Source organism: Colias eurytheme, chromosome 23 (genome assembly GCF_061535395.1).
Source record: "Colias eurytheme isolate Ceu_HAF_F1 chromosome 23, ilColEury1 Martin Lab GWU primary, whole genome shotgun sequence".
Classification (NCBI taxonomy): Eukaryota; Metazoa; Arthropoda; class Insecta; order Lepidoptera; family Pieridae; genus Colias; species Colias eurytheme.
This window is the reverse complement of record NC_143002.1, coordinates 5,595,110-5,612,460: the sequence shown is the minus strand read 5'-3', so window position 1 is coordinate 5,612,460 and position 17,351 is coordinate 5,595,110. Positions and strand designations below refer to the sequence as shown.

The window sequence follows — 17,351 nt, the reverse complement described above, 5'->3', positions numbered from 1 at the left end:
TAGAAATACACTCATACACTCTCCACATGGGTCGTGATAAACCAACAATAATCACGTAAATATTACATTTGTATACATGATCGGGTCATGAGTTCAGCGAGGAAGGAAATTTTATAGTTCACTGCAGTTTTATACTCTGTTTATAGAAACGTAGGTAATTGATAAGGCTTGGCAATTTCTAAACATAATTTCTTTGCTATTAGGTCACCGCGGTCAAGAATAGTTGGTACTGATTACGTATATTTTTAGAAGTAATGTTTATAAATTGCAGTAACAACGTATTTTTTTTTTGTATTTTAAATAGTAGCTTTTTTTCTCTCTGTTAGAATTTTTTTTCTTGGTTTATGTTTGTTCCTGGCTATAGCTTGGTATAGATATGGATAAACATGGTCATAATGTAAACGGTTTTTGTTTTTTGGTTCAAAGCTGTGTATGGTATTAATTGGGTTGTAGAATTTATATGTATTATTAGATAAGAGCTAGATATAAGGAATTGTTCTGCAATCTGTTACTGTACCAAAATAAAATAAAATAAAATATAAAGGATAGAGATTAGAGGTTATTGATATGTGAATTGTAAGATAACATTGAAATTTGCGAGTACCTTAATATGCGATAGAAGAAAAGTATAGGTAGATAACATTAGCTAGTCTTATAACGGATAGAGTAAAACAGGATGGATCAATTAATTTCTGAGACAATTTTGCCGTTTTCCCGGAGTACGATACACTTCATAGAAGACAGAAAAGTATTGATTCTTAATACAAATAAAACAGAGATTCATTTCAAATAATAATTGAGTAGATTTAATTTAGTTTGTAGCTGTCTTAAGAAATTGCCAAAAAGAAAGGCGTGATTCGAATTGAGACGAACACCTTTTAGAGTCCATGCTAATTAGTAGGCTTAAGTAAAAGTCGATAATACGTTTAAAAAAAACCTTTTGAAGAATTCACTTTTTGCTTAGCATAAATTAACTGATGCTTACCGAACCGGTTTCCAAAATAAAATTACACAAATAAATAAATACTGAGTGATATTCATTAGTAAAAGCTCCTTCCTATAAATAAAAAAATAAATATATATAAATAAATTCTTCATAGTGTTGGTATGTAAATTGGTAGAAACCAAAAAGCGAAACTTTCTATATATCAATTAGCAACAATAAAGTTACTTGCACTATTTTCTGCATTGGTGACGACTTTCTCGTATAATAATACAGCTGATTAAATGCAATACATAATAATTATATGGAGCAAACGCGTTCTTTGTTACTGGTTTATCCAGGTTTCAGTTTTTAGGGTTCCGTAGCCAAAATGGCAAAAACGGAACCCTTATAGTTTCGTCATGTCCGTCTGTCCGTCTGTCCGTCTGTCCGTCTGTCCGTCTGTCCGTCTGTCACAGCCGATTTACTCGGAAACTATAAGTACTACAGTGATGAAATTTGATGGGAATATGTGTTGTATGAACCGCTACAAAAATATGACACTAAATAGTAAAAAAAAGAATTGGGGGTGGGGCCCCCCATACATGTAACTGAGGGATGAAATTTTTTTTTTCGATGTACATACCCGTGTGGGGTATCAATGGAAAGGTCTTTTAAAATGATATAAAGTTTTCTAAAAAACATTTTTCTTAAAGTGAACGGTTTTTGAGATATCAGCTCTCAAAGTCGTAAAAAGTATGTCCCCCCCCCTCTATTTTTATAACTACGGGGTATAAAATTCTAAAAAAAATAGAGGTGATGCATGCTAATTAACTCTTTCAACGATTTTTGGTTTGATCAAAGTATCTCTTATAGTTTTTGAGATAGGTTGATTTAACTGTAATTTATTATATTTGCTGCTACGGAACCCTTTGTGCGCGAGCCCGACTCGCACTTGGCCGGTTTTTATTATTATATCCAGTTGTACTAGTATGGATTTATTGTATCGGCTATATTTTCTTGAAAGCAAAACATATTATATGGATAAAGACACATGTTTGACCAAGCTTTCGTCTTATGTCAAATTAAAATTAATTAATTCATAAACATAAGCGATCGTTAATTGAGTTACTAAGTTCACTACTAAGTTTTAAAATGTTTTTATCTATACTAATCTATACTAATATTATAAAGCTGAAGAGTTTGTTTGTTTGTTTGAACGCGCTAATCTCGGGAACTACTGGTCCGATTTGAAAAATTCTTTCGGTGTTAGATAGCTCATTTATCGAGGAAGGCCATAGGCTATATACCATCACGCTACGACCAACAGGAGAGGAGCCACGGGGGTGAAACCGCGCGGAGCGGCTAGTCATAACATAAAATAAAACCTCTTTGTGAGCGATAATTTCTTTTATGCTAATCTTTATTATGGATAGTACAGACTACATCAGCTCAAGGTTAACCAATAAATTAGTCTTGCCATCTGGAAATAAATTTTTAAAATAACTTTATGTAACGGGTTTTTAAAATACCAAAATTGTCGCCTTACTACATGACGTGTTGGTATTGCCATGACGCGACCTTGAAATTTTATTCTCAACGCGCCTAGATTCACTTAAAAAATATTTAGCAGCTAAGTTTTCCAGTTTGAAAATTTCCTGCAGTATTTTCATTTAAGAGTGACGCAGTTTGAAGTTGTGAATAATAGCCTATAAATAACATCAGTATGAATGAATTAACACGTGCCTGTTATCATTTATTAATGAACAAAACGCCAAAATTGTTGACGTCAATTTTATCTTAGTTAAACGTGATTATTTTTCCGACCCAAATATCGACCAATAGAATTGCACCATTCGACGTCACGTGGTACAACCTAAATGGTATTATACTGATAATTTTTTGAAAATTTTCTCTGATCGTTGACGTCAAACTGACAGGTTCAATTCAATTGTGAAATTATTGGCCGACATTTGGGACGGAAAAATAATCTCCCGAATACCACACGAGCTTCAAAATTATCTGGCATTTCCCTCAAGGTTCCCTGCAAACAAATAAAGTCGTCAAGTTTTTCAGAAATGAAAATAATTTTTACAAAAATGGTGGTCCACAAAGTCGGAATTTATTTTTATTTTTCGACAGTTGCCGGGGTAAATTTGGTCATTTGATTTTGTACGGCATCTGTGTCATACTATTTCTATACTACTTTTAATCAATTATTCCGCAACGCCGTACAAAAATCATGGAGACAAGGGGAGAAAATCTCTACCTGAACCTTCGAATTCTCATCTGCACTCAGGTGGACAGCTTACAAGTGACGTCATAGTGCTGAATCTTATTATTTTATGCTCTTATATCGTTCTAGATAGGTCACCTGGTGGGTCAAATGACCCATAATTTTTTCAACACGGGCCTGTAGTCTAATACTCAAAACAAGTTACGTAAACTGTATTTTTAAATTTAAAATTAAAACAATTATACCTATTGTATTTTTTCAAATTTTCGCTTTACAAAACACCTGAAAGAGGTATTGACCTAAAAGTGACCCATACATTAACGAATACTGCGACATTGAAAGAAAAAAAAAAACTAAAAATGAAACGCATTTAAATAGAAGTGTTTTCGAAGAACCTGTATATTATATGAGGTAGGTAGTAGATACCTATAAACTTGTAAAAATTTGAGAAACGGCATAAGCTTTAAATCTTCAGGTTATCTGTTAAAATAGTTATACGAGTTTTTTCGTGTAAAATTGATAAAGAAAATTAGATCCAAAAAAACTTTACACATGACAATATTTCTCATTAAATCTATAGTTTCGGGTTCAATTTTGTTATCATCAAACAGATTTTACATTTTAAATGCGTAATGTGCATTGTACTGTAACTTGTAAGACAATACAATATCATCTGCGCATATAACATTATTTTCAGCAAATAACGTGCATTTTGAAGATATATTATGATATTAATCAAAGATTTATAATTATACTAGCGGTCCGCCCCGGCTTCGCCCGTGGTACATATTTCGCAATAAAAAGTGGCCTATGTCCTTTCTCGGGTATCAAAATATCTCAATACCAAATTTCATGCAAATTGGTTCAGTAGTTAAGGCGTGATTGAGTAACAGACAGACAGACAGAGTTACTTTCGCATTTATAATATTAGTATGGATTAATTATTATTTAATTATATTTTTATAAGATTTTTATTTCTATTTCGTATCGATATGTATAATTTGTTACTAGCAATTGCTAATTAATAAACACAAAACTGAGTGGTGATAAAGAACATAGAATAATAATCAATTTTTTGCGAGATAAATTCCTACTGATGCAATATAATGAAATATTTTATGTTTCTTCGGCGGATATGTAGGGGATATAAAGTTTTTTGTTATTTTTATGTGCACGTTTCTAAACGGATAGTATAATTATAGCTTGCTTGGATAATGGATTTTACTTTTTCAGTTATGTTTATTTCTGTTTTTCGTATTGGAATGTTTAAACACAATAACTTAATTATATTAAGAAAATTGATACGTTCATCATTCTGCTTCAAACATTGTGTTTTATGACGTATATTTGTGCAAAAATAATTTATTTTGTATTGTATGGCATAGTAGTGCCACAGTACTTTGGCAAAACTCTAAACAACTAGGTATGTTCTATAGAAAATAAATTAGAAAAACGCAATCCATTTGATAATTATATTCAAAAGGTGCCTTAAAAATTCTCGGTGCCTCCTTATTATTATTCATAATACCTATGTAATACCTACATTAATTAGGCATGGAATGCAAATGCTTACATTATATAAATTACTACGTCACATAGCCTTTTTTCGCAACTACAAATTTTACATGTTTGAATCTTGAATTAAACTTATCAGTTCAATAACGTACCTATTACACGAAAATGAGATTTTTTTTATAGAATAGAAAAAAAGTCACGAGGCGTGATACGCACCCGTGACTTTTGCCTAACCACATGGCAATATCAGGGGCCGTAGTATAACCGCTTATTTCCAGACAGTTTACGCCGTGAATTGAACTGACTGGCAAATTCATATTATGATCGCAATAACCAGCCAGATTAATTATGGTATAATATGAATTTGCCAGTCAGCTCTACCTCACACTCTTATGTAGATATAATATAAAAATTACTAGTAGCAACAATTATTAAAAACTAGGCATTATTCAAATTTATTTTTGAATTCTTTGGTTCATATGATATTCAACGAATAGTTTTGACCAAGGATTGTTAAATCTGCCCCTAATCTAGTGCTAAAATTAATATGATAATAATAGACATATAATAATAGATAATAGCCTTCAGTAATAAATAACAATAGACGTATGCCATTTAATCCCAAGTATCGTTTCTCTGTGGTTATTTCACAATAATATTGGTATTCTATAACGATCTTGGGGTAATCTTAGACTCGAGGATCATATTTCACATTGTATAGCCTAGTTGAAAGAAGTAATAATATCACATTCTCTAATATTTTTATTAAATACTAGCTGTGCTCCGCGATCTTACCCGCAGTGCTCCGCTCTTGTTGATCTTAGCGAGTAGATATATAAGCCTATAGCAGGGGTTCCCAAACTGTGCGCTGCGGCGCCCTGCCCCCCTAGTCAAGTGGCTTTCTGTTAGCGTAGCGTTCAATAGAATAGACTACGAATGTATGAGATTGATATATAGATAATCGTATCTACAGCCTACGTCAATCTCATACATTCGTAGTCTATTCTATTGAACGCTACGCTAACAGAAAGCCACTTGACTAGGGGGGCTGGTGCACCGTAGAAAGTTGCCTACCTACTTAGGTACAAAACTTAAAATCGCTACAAGTCAAGGTTTAGGGTATTTTTCTTTAGTTTAATGGAAAAAACGATAAAGGATGGAAAATAGAAGTAAAATATACCTACAAAAGACTCAACGGATTTTGATATATTACAGACTGAAATACCGTGTTGCCAAATTTAAGCAACTACGGAGTTTCTTGCCGTTTCTTCTCTTTAGAAACCGCTTTATGAATCGGTGGTAAATGTTAAAACTATGTCATGACGATTCAAAAGTGCTTCTAGAAGTCTAATTGAATAAATTAATGCTTGATTTTGAGTTTGAGTTTGATATGTTTCACATCTGATTTGATTTTCTTATCGGGTAAGAAGATGTACCTTATCTGATTTGCCCACAGGATTTGCCAAATGCAGATTATGTTGACATATTTAAAGTATTTAAAAATTCATACTAAATGACTCTACGATCATGGGCGTAGCTACCGCCGTGTCTGCCGTATAAATCATACGGGGCCCCCGCGCCAAGGGGGCCCCAACGTGCGTAAGCAAAAATTACTAAAAAATTTCCAAATTTTTTTTTCAAAAATGACAAAAGTAAAAAAAAGCAATTTTCTGGCCTCCTGTGTGTATATTTAATTTGAATTGTTTGTAAAAATTTTGGAATAAGTGACAGATAGATAAATATTTCTTTTAATTTTATGTAAACATTTTCTTTTGTGAGAAATATTTACCCTTCCTAAGGGCCCAAAAACAAATTTTTATACGGTGCCCCGCCAAGGCACGCTACGCTTCTGTCTACGATCCATTTTACGCTAGTAATTTTTATCTCACGTGTGTCCTTCATTTTCAGTATCTACATTCTAAATACTGAAAATGAAAAAATGAAAACTTCAGTTCTTGATAATTTAGATAAGGCTATTAGCCTATTAGGTAACTCCGCACTTTTCAGGCAATATCATGAAACGAAGAAAAATTTAATTCAAAAGGAGAGCATATGAACAAATTCTAAAATGATTGATAGTAGGGACGACGACACTGACAAACTATGATGAAATAAACGAATTCAAGATCAAGATAAATATAGATCTCATACAGATAACGTATATAGTTTTTCGCATTTACAAGCTCTCGATTAGAATCTAGAGTTGCAAGGGATAACAAACTTTATTGTTGACAATAATAATAATAAAGGTAAAATAAACATTGCGGTCCTCGAATAATGAGAGCATTTGAAGATTATCAACTCTAGAACAAAATTTTCCTCAATTTTCCATTGAATCACGAATGTAAATAAATAGGACAACACTTTTCCGAGTACACAACCTTCATACAAACTATGTCTCATGATTTTTAATGAGATACATCCACCGAAATACCAGCTAGATACCGCTACACATAATGAATTACAAACACTGATTATCAGCTCATTTTATTAATGCAAAGAGTTACACTGAAACAAACGCACGCGAAAAGAGAAATCGACATATTTTAGCAGTGATTTTACGTACGCTCACAATTGATTATGTGAACGTTATTTTTATATATTTAGATACACTAATTCATTGATAGATTACCTTCTTGTAACTGACCACAGGCAACATACAAACTTTACATCATCCGAAATATGAACATGAGATAATATTAACTTAGAATTGTCCAAAAGAGCACTTTTTATTGATTGGTAAACCTCTTAGAGGTTAAGTGAAATTTTACATAATACACCGAATTTTTCCGCGCGCACCGCGTGACGTTCAACGCCGCGCACGTTCGACGTTTGACTGAACAGTGAACACTGATTACGTACATGACGATCGCCATGCATTGTTGCGTCTGACAGACCCAAATAATTCGGCGCGTGCGCATGGACGCCGGACGGATTCCTGTCGCAGTTGGCAGCATGGAGATGTCGCAAGTGACAACGTGGTTACACATTCAGTACTTACAAATGTAAAGTTCAATTACTAATTAGGTACTGTTACAATTTTTTTGGCTTTTTTAATTGATTGTAAACAGGAATACAAACTCTACATTTTAAAAATGTCTATACGTTTGACATAGTTTCATCTTGTCCCATCATGGGTGGCTATAATAGGTTGGTTATAGGGATGTTATTACTTATTAGTGAAATAAAAAGAATACCGTGAAAAAAGTCAGAAGGCTAGGAAATATATCAACATGGCCCTGTCATCGGAGTTCATAACTCGTACGCACTAAGTACAAAATACTTTATGTTATATACTTATATCAGGCAAACTATGCATGTTAGTACTGTAATAATGAACTAATATGAAAACGAACCACTAAAATTACCTATTATAATAGCCAATTTTAATATTCGCGATTATTTATAGCTTAGCTATTAATGTTTCAATAATATTTAAAACAACAATAAAACACTAATTATTCAGCATTTTATTAACATGCTAATAACATAAATAACAAAGCTGGAAATGTTTGCATTACATAGGTAACACATATTACTAGCTTTGCCGCGCGGTTATAACTGATAGCCATTGTAAAATGTCATCTAAATCCATCACGTCGTTTTTTCGTGAAAGAGTAGATATAATATAGAGTGAAGAGAGTAAACATACAAAAAGCGGCCGATCTACTTCTTGCGTTTCTGGTTTCCTCGCAAATAACTTGAACATGGAAACTTATAAATTAGTTTGTCAGGACCAAGTGCACATAATTATCTTGTTTTTATACAGTACTCAACTGCACTAACTTGAAATTAACTTTGAGAACAAAACGACGATTGCAACAATTGGCAGATGCCAACAAATGCCAGATGCTGTGGACACTAATATTATTATTTTTAATTTAAGATTCATGGATTGATGTGATAAATGGATTTTTTGCGGGAAGTATATTTGTAATAATGTTCGACTCTATGCATTTGCATGTTTTAATTTATCTTTTACTTAGTCTTTTATTTCAATTGCAACTGTAGGATTCAGTTGGAAATAATGGAAGATCCTACGTAAGGAAGAAAATACATATACTTACGTACATTTGTTAAGTAGGACGAAGACACGTTACAGAATATCTAATTTTTTAATAGCATGATTTTTAGCATTAAAGTTATCTAGGAATTAAGATCGCTTATAAAACAAGGATACAGGGGCACAAAGATAATAATAAAAAGCTTTTGTCGGTCCGGCAGCGACTACATGCCCTTATCTGCGTGAGATTTGAAATAATGAATCTCTGTAGACATCATTGCCATTTGCAGAACTGACCACCTTTCCACGACAAATCGTCTTCTTAGAAATTCAAAACTACTAGAATCGCACGATCATTTCAACACATAGGTACATTAAAATGATATTATAAAGTAGTAAACTAAAAGCAAAAGCGTGAAACCAGTCGGGTAGCAACGCCTATTACATGTTGCAAAGGGATCATTAGGTAGATACATCCGCTTTAAGACGCAAACAGGACATTATATTGCCAGATAAAACAACATTTTTCCAATGTTAACTATGATTCAATATGATTAGTAATTATCCCGATCCTTTATATGTACCGCAAATTAACTGTGAAGATAAATAGCTTGATTAAAAACAGGCAGTGTGTTTACGTACGTACCTATAGTTTGATTTTCTTGAAATTCAATAAGGCCTAAGGGACTATAGAACTTAGAAGAAAGCAATACGAGACTCTAAAGTAATAACAAAAATAAAAATGCTTCTTAGAGTTCATGATTTTTAATATTATACATGATTATATTGAAATTGTTGTATTATAAATGGTCAGTAAAGGGGTTTATGCTTATTTCAGTTATCTGATTACTCCCATGACGAAATAATACCGTTTAAATGTAACTATCAAGCTAACAACGATTTATAATGAATTAACAAGATACTCCAATGTTAATTGTTCGTTAACAATTAAAATTCCAGTCACGTTGCACAGTAAGTCCAGTCCACAAGGGGGAAGTGGCCTGTTTAATTATTTTAATTCAAACATTTTGTATTCAATGTTTTTCTTTTATGGTCCGGGAGCCAGCAGCAGATTTTATGACCAAGTTCCTCTCAAGCGGTAATTAGTAAAATGCATCATAGTATAGTATTATGAAGCCTCGTGAACGTCAGCTGGAGCTCGGTTGGGGGGAAGAGCGGTTGTAGCCTCCCGTATCAGCTGACGGTTTTTCCACCAAGATACAGCCAGCTGACATATATATATATCCACAGTTACATATAAGCTATCATCAGGTAAATTTTTGTTTGAGAGGAAATAACGGAAAATAAATTTTTCTTTAAATTTAACTTTCATGTTCGAGACATCAGCTGACGTATAATACACCATGTTGTAACCAGCTGACTATTTTTTTTCGTTGAGATATTGGGTTAGCTACAATTTGACAAATTTTTAGCTGAGAGGAAATGAATGAATGAATGTATTTTTTTTCCTATGTGCGTGGGAGGCACCCCCCCCAACCGAGCGCCAGCTGACGTTCACGAGGCTTTATAATACTATACTCTCATGCGTCTGACGAATTATCTCTTGAGAGGAAATAGTTAACCAAATTTGCACCTGGCTCCCTAACCATAAAATATTACATCTGATGTATCCAGACCACTTGGAGAAAGGAGGATGAAGGATATCATTTTGTTAAATAGCTAATATCTCATGAACTTAAAAAATTGTGAGGATCTTCGACACGGATATTACCTACCCAATAAAGTAAAATTAGGAAGGAGATCTTTGAAATATTTGATAGACTGATAAAATGGAAAATCTTGTAATGTAAATAGAATTTGGTAAATATGTAGAAACTCTTCGACATAACAATTTTTATGAATTTGACTAGCGGTCCGCCCCGGCTTCGCCCGTGGTACATATTTACGTTTTCTCTACATAAAAACCATCCTCGTACTTCAAGGAATACAATAAAAAAAGAATTATCGAAATCGGTTCAGCCGTTCTATAAGATTATGTGTACGTGGTTGAAGATATGGTAATCTTACAAAATATTTGTGACAAATGTTGCATTCAACAATAAAGAAATACAAAATCACAACTCTTCACAGAACAAATAAAACGACAACAGTAAATTAAAGTTGCCTCGTAAAATAAAATACATATTGACACTTCACCATTCAAATAAAAGGAAAATGACGTGATTTTTCGAATAAATATTTTCCCATAGTATTGCCTTGGACGTTGCAGCATGGCTCATGTAACTTCTGAAGGACAAAACGTTTTTTTTCATTTTATATTTAGCCGACTTACAAAAATAGATCGTGCTGCTCAATCAGACATCTTTATAAAATGAAGGGCAATCGTGTTGATGAAATATGCTTTGAGATTAATGCAAGAAAACAATGAATATTTGGTAAAAAAGCAATTGTCTGTAAAATGTTGTTCATTCATATGGTACTGGTGATGCATCGGAATACGAATTCCTGATTGTGAATCCCCAATTCCTGACGCATGACGTATTATGAAAGTACAAGTACAAGTATGACTGGCCAAGCGGCTTGGTTGGTAGTGGCCCTGCCTTCCAAGCCAGAGGTCGTGGGTTCGTTCCCCACCCGGGGCAAATATTTGTGTGTTGAACATAGATGTTTGCTCTGTGTCTGGGTGTTAATCTTCTTCTTCTTATATATAAAAATGAATCGCAAAATGTGTTGGTAAGCGCATAACTCGAAAACGGCTGAACCGATTTCGATAATTCTTTTTTTATTATATTCCTTGAAGTACGAGGATGGTTTTTATGTAAAGAAAACGTAAATATGTACCACGGGCGAAGCCGGGGCGGACCGCTAGTTATCTATATAAGTATTTATTTAAAATTATATATGTATGTTTATCAGCCATCTGGTTTCCATAACACAAGCGAAAGCTTAGTATGGGATCAGATCGTGCCGTGTGTGAAAATTATCCCGAAAATATTTATTTACATACAACACAAAAAAAACATATGGTGTTTCGCATAATCTGTAATATTTACAAACACAAAGCTATTCCTAATGTACCTACTCTTCTAATTATCTCGTTCTAAACTTTGCCCACCCGTTTGGTAAGGCTTTACATTCTATATTAAATCTGAACATAAACAAGCTCGTAATAGGTTAAGAAATGAGTCCTAAGGTGAATTAGATTCGCGTTATGTGGCACTTAACACAGATTCCTGATAAGCTAAGAACGCTTCCACACAACATAACACTACATTTGAGTATTGCCAGTTATGATATTACCAAAATTACCATACATATTAGGACACTTGTAAAAACAGAGGATTCTTTCTTCATTTGTCTGTTTTCCGATCCTTTGCAAGTTTATGAATTTTCCGTCAGTCTTTTCTTTCATTTCTCGAGCTCTATTGTAAAGAATGATCTGTTTTCCAAACATATACACAAGACAATCATGTGATGATTTGTTATCTTCTTTTAATCTTTCATAATCCTCGCATAATAAAAATGCAATATTGTATTTGTGAACGGCTTTACATAATATTTCATTCAACCTTTTTTATATTTTGGTAAAGGTCTTTAAAGCATGATAGAAAATCCAAGTTACATATATATATTTTTTACAATACATATCGTTAGTAAAATAAATATTGCACGCCTCATAAGCGAAGCGTTGAGGTGGGTACTACTGTCACTTCGCGCAAAACATCTGATTTTTCAAACTTAAAATGTCTTTATGTATCATACATTGCACTTGTAAGATAATACATACACACACATATTAAGAAAAAACACTATTTTTAACGTTCATGATATTTTTGATGTCATTTTTGTTATTTAAACTAGTTAAAAAACAGTTTAAAAAAGTTCTGTCTTGGACGTCCGTGTGTCTGTATGTGCGGATCCTTTTTCTTGTTAACACGATAGCGACCGAAATACTTTACTAATCGAGTCTTTTTTTTTCTCTTACGCTTGAGTATGCTCAGGAATAGAACCCTTTCATTTTTCAGGGTCTGATTCGATGTGGTTTAATTGTTATTAAATAAACAAAAATAATAATTAATAAATATTTATTAAAAAAAATTAAGAGGCGTGCACTTTTGGATTTTCCAAATTATTTTATTTCTTTACTAGCTATGCACCGCGGTTTTACCCGCATTGATTTTAGCGTCGTCAGTCTTGACATATAGCCTTCCTCGGAAAATGAACTATCTAACAGTGAATATGAAAACGGGGACATCTGGTAACTCTAATGTTTTTCAAACAAATACGTCATTCAGATAAACTCTTGACACTATAGCCTATAGGGCCTAGGCGATTGACGTAGTGCACTAATTGTTGAGGTTATTGGAAGTTTTGCACATACTGGTTATCTAGGACGATAACGTTGTTGTTATTATATAATATCTTGTGTATTGTGTGCGATAATCTATGCACGTGTTGTAATAAATCGATGGCTCTTTGTACTCAATATTCTGCTTGGTATAGGTAGTGTACAAAATAATAAGCTAAAATATTTGATACTTAGTGAATCTAAAAACTATTATTCCTAGAAACTATATATGAAATGCTTGTTATATAGAGTAGATACCTACATAACCACAATTTTATTAAATTATTTCGTTTTTTTTTTTAATTATACAGACAGACGTCTTCATGTTTACGCGGGAACTGTCAAACTGACACATTTAACAATAACAAACATGAAAAAAGAATATATGCGAATCGGTCGAGATGTTTACGTCTGATTCCAAGGGAAAAAAGGGATTCGTATTTATTTAAAGTAGAGAAAATTTATTTCTTTTAATGATAGTTATAACTATAAATTTAGGAAACGATTTGTAAATATATATACCTCGGATACAAAGTACAATAATTATGCTAGAATTTGAAATCTTAACGATTACATTGATAATATAGATATGGGCCGGATCTACTTATTTAGTTTAGGATATCTAATAATCTAAAAACTTGTATAACCAATAGTAATAATGGTGATAAATTCATGGACACTGTCTCATGCATAAGCAATAAGTAGATGTTCTTTTTCTTCTAGAAAAATCGAAAAAAAATAAAAGCAGCAAAAATACTGAGAAGGCTGTCACTGAATTTAAATAATATATTATGTGTATGTATGTAATGTGTGTATGTATGTACACATAAATATAATTATCACTACATAGTATAAAACAAAGTCGCTTCCTCTGTCCCTATGTCCCTATGTATGCTTAAATCTTTAAAACTACGCAACGGATTTTGATGCGGTTTTTTTAATAGATAGAGTGATTCAAGAGGAAGGTTTTAGTATATAATTTATTATGTTTTAGACAAAGCGGGCGAAGCCGCGGGCGGAAAGCTAGTTAATTATAATTATCAATCTCAACTACATTATGATTGGAAACTTTACAGATCATAAATCGACATTATTACATATCATTAGTCCTCTGCAATTAATAACTAATTAAAAGATACTAAACTTTATATGACGTCAATAGTCAATACATCGCTTTTACTTTCGCAATAACAAAATATTTATCGGACTTAGGGATTATACGGAATTAAAGTATTAATTAAAAATGCAATATTGCAAATGACGATGTTGAAGGAACTTGATTGCTTTATTATTGTCAGAAAAACTACCTACATTGATAAAACTATTCAGGTTACTTTATGTTGATATTTTTAACCATTCAGGTATAAATTACGACAACTTAAAAAAACGACGTGTGGCACTCGGGGACTGCCGCGGTATAGCTATAATTGCATGCTATACCTTCAAGGTTCAAGCCACACCTCCGCTAGTCGGAGTGGGGAGCGTGAGGTTTTTCGTTACGGAATTTATCGATTCGGTCCCCGCGCTCAAGGCCCGCGATAGAAGCTATGCAATAGCTTAAAAATGTCAATGTGATTGAGTGGTATGGTTGTTTGTTAGTCTTTTACCAAAAACAGACGATTGGATTTTAATGGAATTTAACTAATATATAGATTATAGTAAGTATTCTGTATAGATACGTTTAAAGGCTACTTAAGCCTGGATAAAATGTTAAGCCGTAGACTGAAGCTTGTCAGAGACTATATTATGTAGACAGACAAAGAAGTGTGCAACTACGGTAGGGTAAACGTCTCTACCCAATAATTTAAGTAAATATGTTTTTATTTATGCAACACAACAACAAGAAGAACGGAAGTATTTGTCAAGTACCACGAGGACGATGAACAGTTTTGTCCGATAAGGATCTATTTATAATTACACTCGTGCGCGTGTTGTTTACATGCGAAATTCGAGTGCATGTGTACTAAGAATGCACTAAGTACTAACAATGTAGATAGATAGATAATAATAGATTAGGTTTGCGCTAGACTTTGATAGTGCAATTGCTGCGAACGGTCACATTTTTAACCTGTTTTGCAACGTTTGTCGTAAATCGTCGCTGGAATTTTAAAATATGTACATGAAAAAAAAAAATATCTGAGATAATTTTATTATTACACTAACTATTCAACCGACTAACTACATCTTTTGGATATCTTAGACCGGGAGATACTGACACAAAATTTCGAGTCATTTGTAACAGGATGGCGGTTCTACAGGGGTCTTAGTACGCAATGATAAAAAGAAAAATGATGGTGTGATCGCTGGTATCGGTGGTTTAGTCGCGTGGGCGTTAGCCGAACTCGTCGGAAAAATAGCGAAAGTCAAACGATTTGTAACACAAAAACTTTAGTATTTACCGATAGCCCATAAAAAAGAAGTAGGCGGTAGTGTCATGCCATACTTTTCCGGTGTGACTTACAGCCCGCCATACCGACGCGAATATGGTGATTTAAATAAAACAATTATTCAACCATTTGTACCAGGCTAACTTTTGCACAGGTAACCATCGTCGTGCAGCCATTTACGAAAATCGCCATGCCATACTTTTCGGACGATTCCAAATGGTCGCCATACCGCCGAAAATCTGCAAAAAAAATTTATTTCGCCAAAATTTTTGTACCAGTATTGCATTTGGATTTTTGGAGAGTATTTGATAAAATGTGACCATTATTATATTTGCCATACTTCTAGTAGGGGGAAAAAGTGCTGTCATACTTGAAAAATTAATTTAGTATTAATTTATATAAGTGAAGATTTCCAACACCTAGATCTTTGAAATTTTGTATTTATATTCTTTGATCCTCAAACTTCCAGGAAAAATAAGTGCCATACTGTTACAAATCGTTTGACTTTCGCTATTTTCCGACGAGTTCGACTAACGCCCACGCGACTAAGCCGCCGGTACCAGCGTTCACACCATCATTTTTCTTTTTGTCATTGCGTACTAAGAACCCTGTAGAACCGCCATCCTGTTACAAATGACTCGAAATTTTGTGTCAGTATCTCCCGGTCTATCTCTAATAAACTTTATTGCACGCCTCATAAGCGAAGCGTTGAGGTGGGTACTACTGTCACTTCGCGCAAAACATCTGATTTTTCAAACTTAAAATGTCTTTATGTATCATACATTGCACTTGTAAGATAATACATACACACACATATTAAGAAAAAACACTATTCTTAACGTTCATGATATTTTTGATGTCATTTTTGTTATTTAAACTAGTTAAAAAACAGTTTAAAAAAGTTCTGTCTTGGACGTCCGTGTGTCTGTATGTGCGGATCCTTTTTCTTGTTAACACGATAGCGACCGAAATACTTTACTAATCGAGTCTTTTTTTTTCTCTTACGCTTGAGTATGCTCAGGAATAGAACCCTTTCATTTTTCAGGGTCTGATTCGATGTGGTTTAATTGTTATTAAATAAACAAAAATAATAATTAATAAATATTTATTAAAAAAAAATTATGAGGCGTGCACTTTTGGATTTTCCAAATTATTTTTAGATTTGTTATAATATTATTAGGACTTTCGACTGGACGAACTGATTTTAATGTTTCTTTGTTTATTTGAAAGTACGTGCTTCGCCTGTAATTTTCACGAAAATAACAAATATTCAAGTATTTTCTAGTGTTTGATTTAACGCGAGTATTATACATTTAGAAATTAAAGACTTTTTAACGCATTTTAAACGCGATTTATTCATTATATTATTTTCCCGACGTTTCGAACACTTTACATCGAGCGTGGTCACGGGGAGACAGCTGTCTCGTTAAAAAGTCTTTAATTTCTAAATATTCAAGTATAGCATTATATTATCTGTGCTAAAACCGACAAAAGAAAACAACCGACAACGTATACAGTAACCACATTAAGAAATTACACCTACAATTTCCGCTCCCTAGGCCCTAGCGCATGTCACCAGCCAGCATTATATTTTGCAAGTCGGCTGTCGGATGCAAGTTATTACCGCGCATACGTGTCGCAAACACTGCGCTTGCTCAATGACTCAATCGCACGGTTTGATAATCGACACACATCTATATAATCATATGACAATATGTAGTATGTAATATGTATGTGTAACTTTGTTGTGTGGATGCAGCATAATGCAAAGTATTTCAAAAATTATGATAGAACTAGCTTTCCGCCTGCGGCTTCGCCCGCGTTTTCAAAAAAAAACCCGCATAGTTCCCGTTCCTGTGGGATTTCCGGGATAAAACCTAGCCTATGTCACTCAGAAATGATGTAGCTTTCCAACAGTGAAAGAATTTTTCAAATCTGCCAAGTAGTTTCGGAGCCTATTCAATTCATACAAACAAACA

At 33.5% G+C, this 17,351-nt stretch overlaps 1 protein-coding gene across 1 annotated transcript in view; it reads right to left on the bottom strand.

The window, feature by feature from the left end:
- The window catches only part of mino (glycerol-3-phosphate acyltransferase mino), a 53,985-nt gene extending 46,462 nt beyond the window's left edge, over positions 1 to 7,523 (bottom strand). The window contains exon 1 of the mRNA XM_090115434.1: positions 7,306 to 7,523. The gene's annotated coding sequence lies outside the window, so the exon portion shown is untranslated. The remainder of the gene's footprint in view (positions 1 to 7,305) is intronic.
- Positions 7,524 to 17,351: the final 9,828 nt, after the last annotated feature.